Genomic DNA, 13,236 nt, shown 5'->3' on the forward strand with positions numbered 1-13,236 from the left:
TTCTGATTGGTCAATCGCTGAATTCAGCTGTGTTTTATTTATTGGTAATGACCGCTCCGCTCTAAAACAGGACGTTGTCTAATCAAAGCCTCAGAGCACCTGGCTGCACTGCTTGGATTTCGTGCTGTATCCAACATACAGCCATGTAAACACACAATGTCAGACTCATTTACAACTAAATGTTGCCCTCAAGAATTTGAAGCGAGAAATAGACATTGCCGTAGCCTACCCGAAAATGTATTCCAATTGATCAACACTCACTTCCTTGTTTTCCAAGCTCCATATCTCTGTGCTATAATGTCACTGAGCATCAGGAAGCTACCCAAGGACCCCCCACCTCAGACATCAGTAACATTATGATGTCACTGAGCATCATGAAGCTACCCAAGGACCCCCCACCTCAGACATCAGTAACATTATGATATCACTGAGCATCAGGGAGCTACCCAAGGATCCCCCACCTCAGACATCAGTAACATTATGATGTCACTGAGCATCAGGGAGCTACCCAAGGACCCCCCACCTCAGACATCAGTAACATTATGATGTCACTGAGCATCAGGGAGCTACCCAAGGACCCCCCACCTCAGACATCAGTAACATTATGATGTCACTGAGCATCATGAAGCTACCCAAGGATCCCCCACCTCAGACATCAGTAACATTATGATGTCACTGAGCATCATGAAGCTACCCAAGGACCCCCCACCTCAGACATCAGTAACATTATGATGTCACTGAGCATCAGGGAGCTACCCAAGGACCCCCCACCTCAGACATCAGTAACATTATGATGTCACTGAGCATCAGGGAGCTACCCAAGGACCCCCCACCTCAGACATCAGTAACATTATGATGTCACTGAGCATCATGAAGCTACCCAAGGATCCCCCACCTCAGACATCAGTAACATTATGATGTCACTGAGCATCATGAAGCTACCCAAGGACCCCCCACCTCAGACATCAGTAACATTATGATGTCACTGAGCATCATGAAGCTACCCAAGGACCCCCCACCTCAGACATCAGTAACATTATGATATCACTGAGCATCAGGGAGCTACCCAAGGACCCCCCACCTCAGACATCAGTAACATTATGATGTCACTGAGCATCAGGGAGCTACCCAAGGATCCCCTACCTCAGACATCAGTAACATTATGATGTCACTGAGCATCAGGGAGCTACCCAAGGACCCCCCACCTCAGACATCAGTAACATTATGATGTCACTGAGCATCATGAAGCTACCCAAGGATCCCCCACCTCAGACATCAGTAACATTATGATGTCACTGAGCATCAGGGAGCTACCCAAGGACCCCCCACCTCAGACATCAGTAACATTATGATGTCACTGAGCATCATGAAGCTACCCAAGGACCCCCCACCTCAGACATCAGTAACATTATGATGTCACTGAGCAATGAGGGAGCTACCCAAGGATCCCCCACCTCAGACATCAGTAATATTATGATGTCACTGAGCATCATGAAGCTACCCAAGGATCCCCCACCTCAGACATCAGTAACATTATGATGTCACTGAGCATCAGGGAGCTACCCAAGGACCCCCCACCTCAGACATCAGTAACATTATGATGTCACTGAGAATCATGAAGCTACCCAAGGACCCCCCACCTCAGACATCAGTAACATTATGATGTCACTGAGCATCATGAAGCTACCCAAGGATCCCCCACCTCAGACATCAGTAACATTATGATGTCACTGAGCATCATTTATTTTAAAACACAAAGGACCTTCCTGTTTGCCATGCACTGCCTTTGATTGAGTTACCGGTACTTTTCTTTTTTCTTTCGATTCTGCACTAGTATGTAAGTATGTAAGTATATGTAAAACAAATTAACAGATACAGTTACGTATCTGTTAATTTGTTTTACATACTTGTTTTATGCATCCTAATGTCATTGTATAATAGCCCTGCAGTGGCCAGACCCAAATCTGCCAGCGGCAAAAAAAGTAATAATCCACGCATTGTGATATTAGTATGGCCAAGCCAGGCTAATTGTAAGATTGTCTTACTGGTATTGTTATCAAAAAACATGCTTGAACCATTTGAGCCTCTGTGAGCTCACAAAGTAATCCCGCTCCCGATTCTGGGCGTATCACTATAGGCTTGCAGATCTGATGTTCATAAGAGGACTGATCTACAAACTGAACTGAGGAGAGGAGAGGAGAGGAGAGGAGAGGAGAGGAGAGGAGAGGAGAGGAGAGGAGGACCAATCACCTGCTGGTGATGGGACTGGGATGAAAGAGAACAGGCAGCAGAGAGAGAGAGAGAGAGAGAGAGAGAGAGAGAGAGAGAGAGAGAGAGAGAGAGAGAGGCCATTCATGGGGATTTCTCAATGAATGAAGCAATTCATTCAGTCATTCATAAATGAAAGACGTGAGTGCGAGTGCGAGTGCGAGTGCGTGCGTGCGTGCATGCGTGCGTGCATGCGTGCGTGCGTGCGTGCGTGCGTGCGTGCGTGCGTGCGTGCGTGCGTGCGTGCGTGCGTGCGTGCCTTGTCTTCTCTCTCTCATTCCATCTTCCTGTGTGTGTGTGTGTCCTTATCTCTGTGTCCTCCGTCCTCCTTTCTCTTCCTCATGTCCCACCCCTCCCCCCCACCGCGTCAGGGGGGTGCCGTTCATTCATGCGTTCAGCCAGCCAATCGGCTGAGAGAGAGAGAGAGAGAGAGGCTCATAGAAAGAGAGAGAGAGAGAGAGGGGCTCATAGAAAGAGAGAGAGAGAGAGGGAGAGAGAGGCTCATAGAAAGAGAGAGAGAGAGAGAGTCACCTGTATTACATCACCCATGTGGACAGAGAGGGAAGCGTGGATGTCTCGACGCACAGCGGCGGTGTCGCGCGTTCGAAAACAGCAGAGCTACAAGCCCATGCACACACACACACAGCAGCACTGCATGTGGCTGGAGGGACTTGTAGATCTGCTATTTTTCCCTCCATGCCAACGACGGCGGCGTGCGTGCGACGGAGCATGTAAGTTGTGCTTTAACAGCTGAATGACAATGTAGCACAGAGACAACCCCCCCCATCCCACCCCACCTTCTCTCTCCTCCCCCCCTCGGTAATGTAGCACAGAGACAACCCCCCCCCCCCCCCCATCCCACCTTCTCTCTCCTCCCCCCCTCGGTATGAGTCACAGGCCGGGCCGGTTCCCTTGATGCAATGCGGAAACGTCTCGTGACGTAGCCTCAACCCCCCCCCCCCCCCCCCCCCCCCCCCCCCATTCCATTGATCTCTCCCTCCTCCCTTCCTACGGCCTCCTCGACGTCACCGTGCCGTCGAAGGACTCTCTCCATTCACAAAACACACAGTGAGAGAGAGAGAGAGAGAGAGAGAGAGAGAGAGAGGGAGGGAGAGAGAGAGAGGTCCAGCACTGAGCAGCAGCAGCAAGTAATATTTACCATGTAACCTCAGCAGCAAGGATGCGTAATATGATATAATAATATACAGACAGACAGACAGACAGACAGACAGACAGACAGACAGACAGACAGACAGACAGACAGACAGACAGACAGACAGACAGACAGACAGACAGACAGACAGACAGACAGACAGTCTTGGGTATTTTGTTGCAGTTGGATAATATTTTGTCCATGCTGTAGGGTAGGTCTATTGCAGATGCTGAGAGCGTAACATGAAACTCTCAAGAGTGAGACATCTATAGGCCTAAGGGTCCATTTGGTTACCAACTCTCCATCATTTAGCTGGGGACCAAGTTATAAACAATGGTACAAAAGCAACCTGAAGACTTTACTGTATAGAATGGCAGGCAGAAGACTCCATCACAGACACTTAACCCTCATTGGTCGTGCCTCTTTCACTCACACGCGCACACCGCACACGCACACGCACACACACGCACACGCACACGCACACGCACACGCACACACAGACACACTTCCTCCTTGCTTTATATAACAAACAGCAAGACCCAGAGCCCAAGGCTTCCTGTGTCGCACACATAGCCAGCAAATAAACACACGCCCCCCCCCCCCCCACACACACACACACACACACACACACACACACACACACACACATACATACACACACACACACACACGTGCGTGCGCGCGCAACGATTGAAAGCCACAGACGGCCCAGGTTTAACAACAACACAGACAGAGTGGAGACAGCAGGGTGTGTGTGTGTGTGTGTGTGTGTGTGTGTGTGTGTGTGTGTGTGTGTGTGTGTGTGTGTGTGTGTGTGTGTGTGTGTGTGTGTGTGTGTGTGTGTGTGTGTGTGTGTGTGTGTGTGTGTGTGTGTGTGACATCACGACAGGATGAGGTCACAGTGGCGAGCAGAGATAAGCCCAGTGTCTCCTGGAGTGTGCAGGCAGCGGTGTTGATTTTTGACAGCAAATTTTGATTTAGTTTTAGTCAGTCTTTTGAATACAATTTAATTTAGTTTGTCATATTTTAGTCATCTGAAATGTTTTAGTGTTTGGTCGAGTAAATAATCATACGGTTTTAGTCAACTAAATCTACAGTTGATTTTGTCGACAAAAATGCATTTTGGTGGGCCTTAATGGCGGCTAATTATATACGTTGTTGCATACTGAAAATAGCTGATCTACAAGCTCACAACACATCACGCTGCGGTGCGGTGTGAGCTTGTAGATCTGCTATTTTCAGAGCGCAACACCCGAGCATGAACCAAATATAGAAATGATCCCTTCCCTTATTTGTTGATGAAATTGTCAGTTGAAATAAACATCAAAGACGCTTTGCTACAAGCAGAATCTTCTAGATCTACTTACAGGTGGTTGGTAATCCTTGGTGGCAGGATGGTCTGAGCACTGCGAGTACCAGCTGTCAGGGTCATCAGCTGGGAGCAATCCTTCCTTGATGTTTGGCCCCTTTCATCCCAGAACATCTCCGGATGTGGTGGGACTTGGGACTATGCATGGCAGGGGCGTCCTACTCCCTGAGCCAAGTGTGAACCTGGCCGCATACCTTCTGCTTCTTGACTGGGTCAGTCAGTGAGGCTAAGATTCGCCTGCTCCAGCTTGCGGGCAGCCATATCCATCATGATGTTGTCTCGGCTATACCGTCGGCTATATCTCCCCAGTGGCTTTCTTCAGTAGTTTCTCAGACCGATGTTCTGCAAGAAGACGAAGTTGTCAGTATATTTATTCTTTGTTTAAGTCAGTTGCTACACTGACTTTTATGGGTAGCCGACGAACACTGGTGGCACGTAGGCATGTAACCATATATCGTAAATCAATTCAAACCGGTGACAATTTGGTGACTGGTGACATTTTTATTTTGTTTTCGTCAGTGAAAATGGGTAGTGGACAAACATTTTTGATCATAGTTTTAGTAGACAAAATCAACACTGGCATGTAACTACTAACCACATATCGTAAAATGGATTCAAAGTGGAGACAATTTAAATTGCGATTAAATCGCAATTTGAATCGTGATGCAAACAGAGGGCGTGCAAAAACTAATGAGAAGAAAACGCAGGCTCTTTGTAAGAGAATTGATTTAGTCCAACCAGTCCCATGGTTACTATCCTTAACCCTAACCTCACACTAACCTAATGGTCGGATGTATATGTGCTCATAGGAGGCCTTTGCTATGTTTCACCAGTTTCCACATGGGTGATGTAATACAGGTGACCCCTAAATTCTGGATGTCGGAATTAGTAAAAAGCTCAGTAAGTAGCAGATCTACGAGCACACAACCATTCCATTCATACACTTTCTGAATTACAGACCCAGAAGGGTCTGTCATTTTGGACCCCTTGGTTGTCCCCAGGCCCGATGTTGAGAATCAGTGACGTATATATAAATATAAGGCCGTGGGAACACACACCATCACCACGGGGTCTGACGGTTGTGCCTCCGTCAGCACAGCGCGCTGCACACATACCAGAGACGGGGGCTCCTCTTTCATATGACAGACAAAATGAGAGTCCCACGTCAATGAGAGGCCATAGTCTCGCGAGCCAGCAGACTGCTGCCTGCCTCCCACAATGAGAGTCCCACGTCAATGAGAGGCCATAGTCTCGCGAGCCAGCAGACTGCTGCCTGCCTCCAGTCCCACGTCAATGAGAGGCCATAGTCTCGCGAGCCAGCAGACTGCTGCCTGCCTCCCACAATGAGAGTCCCACGTCAATGAGAGGCCATAGTCTGGCGAGCCAGCAGACTGCTGCCTGCCTCCAGTCCCACGTCAATGAGAGGCCATAGTCTCGCGAGCCAGCAGACTGCTGCCTGCCTCCCACAATTTTCAAAAATGCTTCCGTCATATCCAGTCTGGAGGAGCAACGGAAGGCTCTGAAGATGATCCGGAGGTAAGGCTCTGAAGATGATCCGGAGGTCAATCTTCCTCCTCCTCCTCCCCCGGCTTCCGTTTCATCTTTAGAGTCGCGTAAATCTGTCCTATACTGTAAATCAAATTAGTCAAAGCATTATGTAGCTCACTGCTTAGCAGAAATGGGGATTAAAAAAAATGTCTTAAGGATATTTAAAAATATATTTCTGTGTATCGAAATGACGAACAGATGACGGCTTTTGTTCTCAGCTTACGGCGGGAGGTGTAGTTCCAGATATATCATTTGTATAGATGGTGTAATAGTTGTCTGGCTACGCAAGACCAATGAGAGACTAAATAAGAATCCATCTCACATGGAGGGAAGTGAGACGTGAAGGCTTTGTGTCAGGACTCTGACAGAGATTTATTCTTTTAAGTGATGCGCAAATTTAAACATTTTGATCCTGGCATCTCCATGATAGGTGAAAATAAATAGCTTATATCTATAGATCTTCAATTTTGCTACTTGTAGAACGGCCATTTTCAAATAGTTTATGGAGTTGGTTAAGTGGTTAAATTGATTGTGTTGCTACAGCCTATAGCTTGCTGCCTTTTATAGCGCCACCAGGCAGACTTATGTGAAACACAATAAATCCTCTACCCTACAACACTACAAGTTCCATATGTCTATTGGCTATTAACGGCTACTTCTATGATCACTCAATACCAAACAATGCACGCCCACCACAAACGTTCCTGACGTGGTGGAGGCCTGTGCTCCGAAGAGCACTTTCTCTATTGTTCTTTATTTTCTTTTTCTTTTTTTTTAAGACCAAATGGAGGACATCCGGGCGGAAAAAAGGAGAGAAGAAAAAGGAGGAGAGGAGGAGACAAGGAGGCAGAGGAGAGAGGATAACACAGGAGAGGAGAGCATCACAGTTCTGTATGAAGAGAGGATAACACAGGAGAGGAGAGCATCACAGTTCTGTATGAATCACCACAACAAAGCTATGGGGGGTGTGATGTCATCAGTGAGTCAGAGAGGAAGGAGAGGAGAGGGAGGGGAGGGGAGGGGGATAGGAGGAGAGGGAGAGACGTGTGTAAAGAGGTGTGGTGGGGAGCAGTGGAATACCAAGTACTCCGTTAATGTACTTAAGCTATAGCAATACCACAATGTAGAAATACTCTTGTCCAAAGCGTATGCAAAGCGCATTACTTGAGGAAAGGTATACCAATAGATTGGTATCGAAATATACTTACAGTACCAAAGTAAAAGTATTGAAAAAAATAAAATAAAAAATCCGAAATCGCTAAAATAAAAATCTCCTAAAATAGGCAATCTACAAGCTCAAAACCCGTCACGATTGCGGCGCGTTGTGAGCTTATAAATCGGCTATTTTCGAATAGTATAAAATAGCCGGTTAATGAATGTTTTGCAATAATAATCCAAATAAAAAAAGTAATAGTAGCCTAAAAAAAGTAATTGTAAGAGGCGTAAAAAGCACTCCAAAGTACTTGTACTTGAGTAAATGTACTTGGTTACTTTCCCCCACCACCACAGGGTAGCCATGCTGTGTGACCCATGGTAACAGGTAATACTGCTCTACGCTGATGACTCACCGCTGCTTAGCTGGCGCACGTGTGCATGCATGCATGCACGCACACTAACACGCGTGCACGCACACTAACACGCACGCATCCGCGCATGCACGCACACACTCACATTTTGTATTACAATACTTGTGAGGACATCAACATTTTAGGACAGCAATTTTATGAATGATATTTCTTTTGTAAAATTGCCATTTTTTTTTGTAACGTAACCCATTCTGGACAGGAATCCCTTTTGGTGTTTTAAGCATGTTATACTTTAGGTATTGAAAAATATATACAAGCTCATAGAAAAAAATATATATATACAAGCTCATAGCGCGGCTCATAGCGCGGCTCATAGCGCGGCTACGAGCTTGTAGACCTGCTAAATGAAAAATCGTGAAAATGTGGTACAAATCTTTGAATATATATATTCTTTCATAGCGAACGTTTTTAACTAAAATCTTTGCTTCTGGGGGAGTCCCTGGAACAACATATATTTTCAGAATGGGGTTCGCAGCCAAATACAGATAATTCTGGGGGTCCTTGACATGAAAAAGGTTGAGCACACCGACATAGAAACACTGTCATGATTTAGAATTATTATTTTTTATATTGGCATTAGGTCTAAATGGGTTAAGGCCGAAAAATAGCAGATCTATAAGCTGACCGCGCGCTACGCTGCAACGCGTGGTCAGCTTGTAGATCAGATTTTTTTCAGGTGCGTGACATAAGCATGGACTGAATATAATTATAAATCGTCCATGACTTCCCTAAATCTAACTACTAAATGCGTAATCCTACCACTAAACGCAGGCTGGATGATTTTCTAAGATCTGGTCTAAAAAGCTTTTTTTCTTTTTTTTATTACATAAAACAACAATTTGTCGAACATGATCTGTTTCTCATATTCTATTACTTTGGGGTCCTCACAAGTATAGTACAAACACAGACGCATGTGCACACGCATGCACGCATGTGCACACGCATGCACGTACACACACAACACACACACACACACACACACACACACACACACACACACACTCTAATACTATGCCCACATACACAGTCACGTAGCCATTAGCATACAACTCACGTGTAATAAACACTTACCAGCCGTAATATTGTATTCACGTGTTTGCATATACATTAATGTAAAGGGCTGTGCACGTGTGCACACACACATACACACACAACTCAAACACAATACCAGACATTGGAAGCATGTAAGATTAACCACAAACACAAACAAATGACAAAAGTGTTTAGACACATGTGCACGCGTATAGACACGCACACAGCCACACACGCATAGGGAGAGAAGAGGGTCACGATGACTCACACGCCAGTGATGACACCCCTACCTCCGGCCCCCAACAACAACACTGCACACACACACACACACACACACACACACACACACACACACACACACACACACACACACACACACACACACACACACACACACACACACACACACACACACACACACACACACACACACACACACACACACACACACACGCACACACACACACACACACCAAAAGGACATGTCATTTGAATGCAGGCCACATCCTCTCCACATCCTTTGCGGGGGAAACCTCCCAATCTCTCAAAGTGGTGTTCAAACTGACTGCAGACACACAACACTGTACAGACAGCAGCTCTTCTTGTATTAACGCTCTCGTAAATCCCCCCAGGAAAAACGACACTTTATAGCAGAGGTTGAAAGTGGGGTCCCTTGAGGGGGTTCCAGGGGGTCCCCCCCAAGGCCCCAGTGAGGCTCTCCAACGTTGAAGCACTGGGCCCTATAGTGGTAAGAGGAGGGACTGCAGGCGGACCCGTGGAAGTATGGCGAGGAAACCCCGTGCAGCTGGGCTTTAACGTTGAGCACGTTTGCACTACCGCATTTTGGGCACCACATTTTGGTCCCCAAATCGAAAAAAGGCGGAAGTAGACGGTCCTTCCGGGTGCTTCAAAACGCCACTGAGCAACTTCCACTGACATGAATAATATAATAAAATAATAAAAATATAAGAAATTACATAAATTAGAAAATAAATGTTTGAGAAGTAGTGAAAGTAGATGACCTAAAGGTGGCGCGAAACGACTCGTTGTGCGCTTGTATACAGATCTAACATTTCCACTGGGTCCTGCATGGGCAAACGTCCATTTTCACTAGTTTGGGTCCTGCATGGGCAAACGTCCATTTTCACTAGTTTGGGTCCTGCATGGGCAAACGTCCATTTTCACTAGTTTGGGTCCTGCATGGGCAAACGTCCATTTTCACTAGTTTGGGTCCTGCATGGGCAAACGTCCATTTTCACTAGTTTGGGTCCTGCATGGGCAAACGTCCATTTTCACTAGTTTGGGTCCTGCATGGGCAAACGTCCATTTTCACTAGTTTGGGTCCTGCATGGGCAAACGTCCATTTTCACTAGTTTGGGTCCTGCATGGGCAAACATCCATTTTCACTAGTTTGGGTCCTGCATGGGCAAACGTCCATTTTCACTAGTTTGGGTCCTGCATGGGCAAACGTCCATTTTCACTAGTTTGGGTCCTGCATGGGCAAACGTCCATTTTCACTAGTTTGTGTCCTGCATGGGCAAACGTCCATTTTCACTAGTTTGTGTCCTGCATGGGCAAACGTCCATTTTCACTAGTTTGGGTCCTGCATGGGCAAACGTCCATTTTCACTAGTTTGGGTCCTGCATGGGCAAACGTCCATTTTCACTAGTTTGGGTCCTGCATGGGCAAACGTCTGATCTCTCTTTTGGGTCTCGACCTTTAGAATGACACGTTTGGTGACGCCACGTCATTACTTAATAACACACGCAGACGGTTCCTATAACAGCTTCACAGAATGTTCATGAATGCCATTCCAATCCTTACAACATGCATGCCACATAACTGAACCAAGGAGTGAATCAATGTTGACGATACTGTATGCGTGTGTAGTTTATGTCATTGGTTCCCAAAGTGGGGTCCGGGAACCCCTAGGGCTAGGGGTCCTTGAGGGAGTTAAATCAACATTGATTTTACAATATAAATTGAGGTCCCAGAGATAGAAATGCCATTAAATGGTGGTCCGTTGCCTAATTCGGGTCAAACCGGGGGTCCTTTTTTTTTGTTATCAAATGTTTTTTATTTAAGACAAAATAGCACAATGAAACACCATGAATGAATAAAGAAAACAAAACAAGTAACATGTAAACCGGGGGTCCTTGAAATTAAAATGGTTGACAATCACTGCTAGAGCCGTAAACAGCTGCTAGAGCCGTGGCATATCTTTTCAAATGGGGGTCCGCGGGCTAAAAAGAATCATGTCGATTTGGGGGTCCTTGACAGGAAAAAGTTTGGGAACCACTGATGTAAGCAGAACAAACATGGGGACAATTCTCATTCCACTATACTCTGCCACCAGCCACAATACCCCGACATCCATTAAACTACAGGATGTGAATCATTGGTTTCTTTCAACATTGGCCTGACAAAACATCTCCATAGTGTTTTGTATTTGTTGTGCCAATTTCGTGTGCTATTTTGATGAATTGCACACAGGATCACAAAGGAAGCAATAAGTCTCCAGGACTCTGTTGTGTTATCCTTTTAGCTTTAATGTCTTACTCACTTACTGTACCACATTCTGTTTACATTTTTGTCGGGGCTCCATTATATCTTTTTAACTTTTTTAAGTTAGTCTATTATCAATAATTAGTGTATCACACACACACACACACACACACACACACACACACACACACACACACACACACACACACACACACACACACACACACACACACACACACACACACACACACACACACACACTTGGGACAATTTCTCAAAGGAACTCTTGCATCTGGCAGCAGGAGAGTGACAGCTGTTGACACGGTGCTTTTAATGAACCACACCTGCTTAACAAGCACCCACCCTCTCTCAACTATGACAACATGCAGTGGTGGGACAAGTGGTCAAATATTATACTTTTTAAGTAAAAGTATCAATACTGCAATGTAGTTACATTAAAATGTTGTGAAAATTCATGAGCAATGATTTGTTAAAATAATTAGTGGTGAAACGTAACTTTATACTCTGAGGTACTTAAAAACCTATAATTTGTAAAGGTTTAGTGTAGGATAATAAGGATATAGGAAGAAATAGGTAGAAGGCTGCAAACATCCAACTACACATTCTAAAGTCAAGTCCTTCCATATTAGTAAAATTGGAAACAATTATTAAAATTGAATTTACAATTTGGTTCAAGCTTCTACAAGCAAAGTGGAAAGGACAAATTGCCACTTGAGTTTATGAGTGAATAATTTAGAAACATGTCATGCCAGTCATGGCCACTAGAGGTCAGCGTCAGTAATTGCTTGAATTGAGAGATCAGTTTGGAAAAGTGAGAAGCATTTCTATCTTATTTCTACACGAACCGCACTGATGGAATTAAGTATAAGTTCCAGGTGGGGTGTTGTGTGGGACAAAATGATTCAGGATGTTTGTATCTTTTGTATCTTAATCATTGTGAAAATGAAAAGAATGGTTCAATTTATGCAATCAGTGTGTGTGTGTGTGTGTGTGTGTGTGTGTGTGTGTGTCACCTGCTGCGTATCTTTGACTTCAAACTGGGCGTGCGTATCACCGAGGACCTGCGGGGAGCCATGCGTTGAAGGGGAGGTCATGGAGGTCATCTCCAGAAAACAATCAAATCCACAAATCCCCGTAATTATTAGTACCCTGATGTCATCGATATGTCGACATCATAGACTGGTCCAGACTTTTTTTATTTGCCTGTCAGGAACTCCATATTTGGCCGTAAAAGAGAGAGACAGACAAGATAGACATCTCCATACATGGGCATATGAGGGACACTGACAGACAGGCACAACGAGTAGGCTACTCTTGACAACAGTTAGAACAGTATCCTACAGGTGGTGAGGTGCATGTATTCCCAACTTGTCCCAAGTGGTCATAATTACAACTATTTAATTTAATGTCTATCCATTTGAAATTCCCCAAGACTAACATTAAGCTGTGTGCTTGACTGTGTCCCACAAACGAGTGGTTTAAAACCTCTGCCATAGATACAGGCTACGCACGTCACTTTAAAATAAATCAATAAGAAAACAGCTCCTTCCTCTATTTTGATATCAACTACATATGCCTCCTAAAAATGCAGATATCTTGATCAATATCTTGAGGCAACGTGTCACAGGATCTTCCCGTTTGGCAAACTGCTGAGGCAGAGCTATATCCTGCAGCCGTAGAAAAAGTACTCGCATTTCTTTTTATACGTATAAGTATCAATACTGCAATGATGCAACAAAATGTACAGATGGTCC

This window comes from Electrona antarctica (genome assembly GCF_951216825.1).
Source record: "Electrona antarctica genome assembly, chromosome: 8".
Lineage (NCBI taxonomy): Eukaryota > Metazoa > Chordata > Actinopteri > Myctophiformes > Myctophidae > Electrona > Electrona antarctica.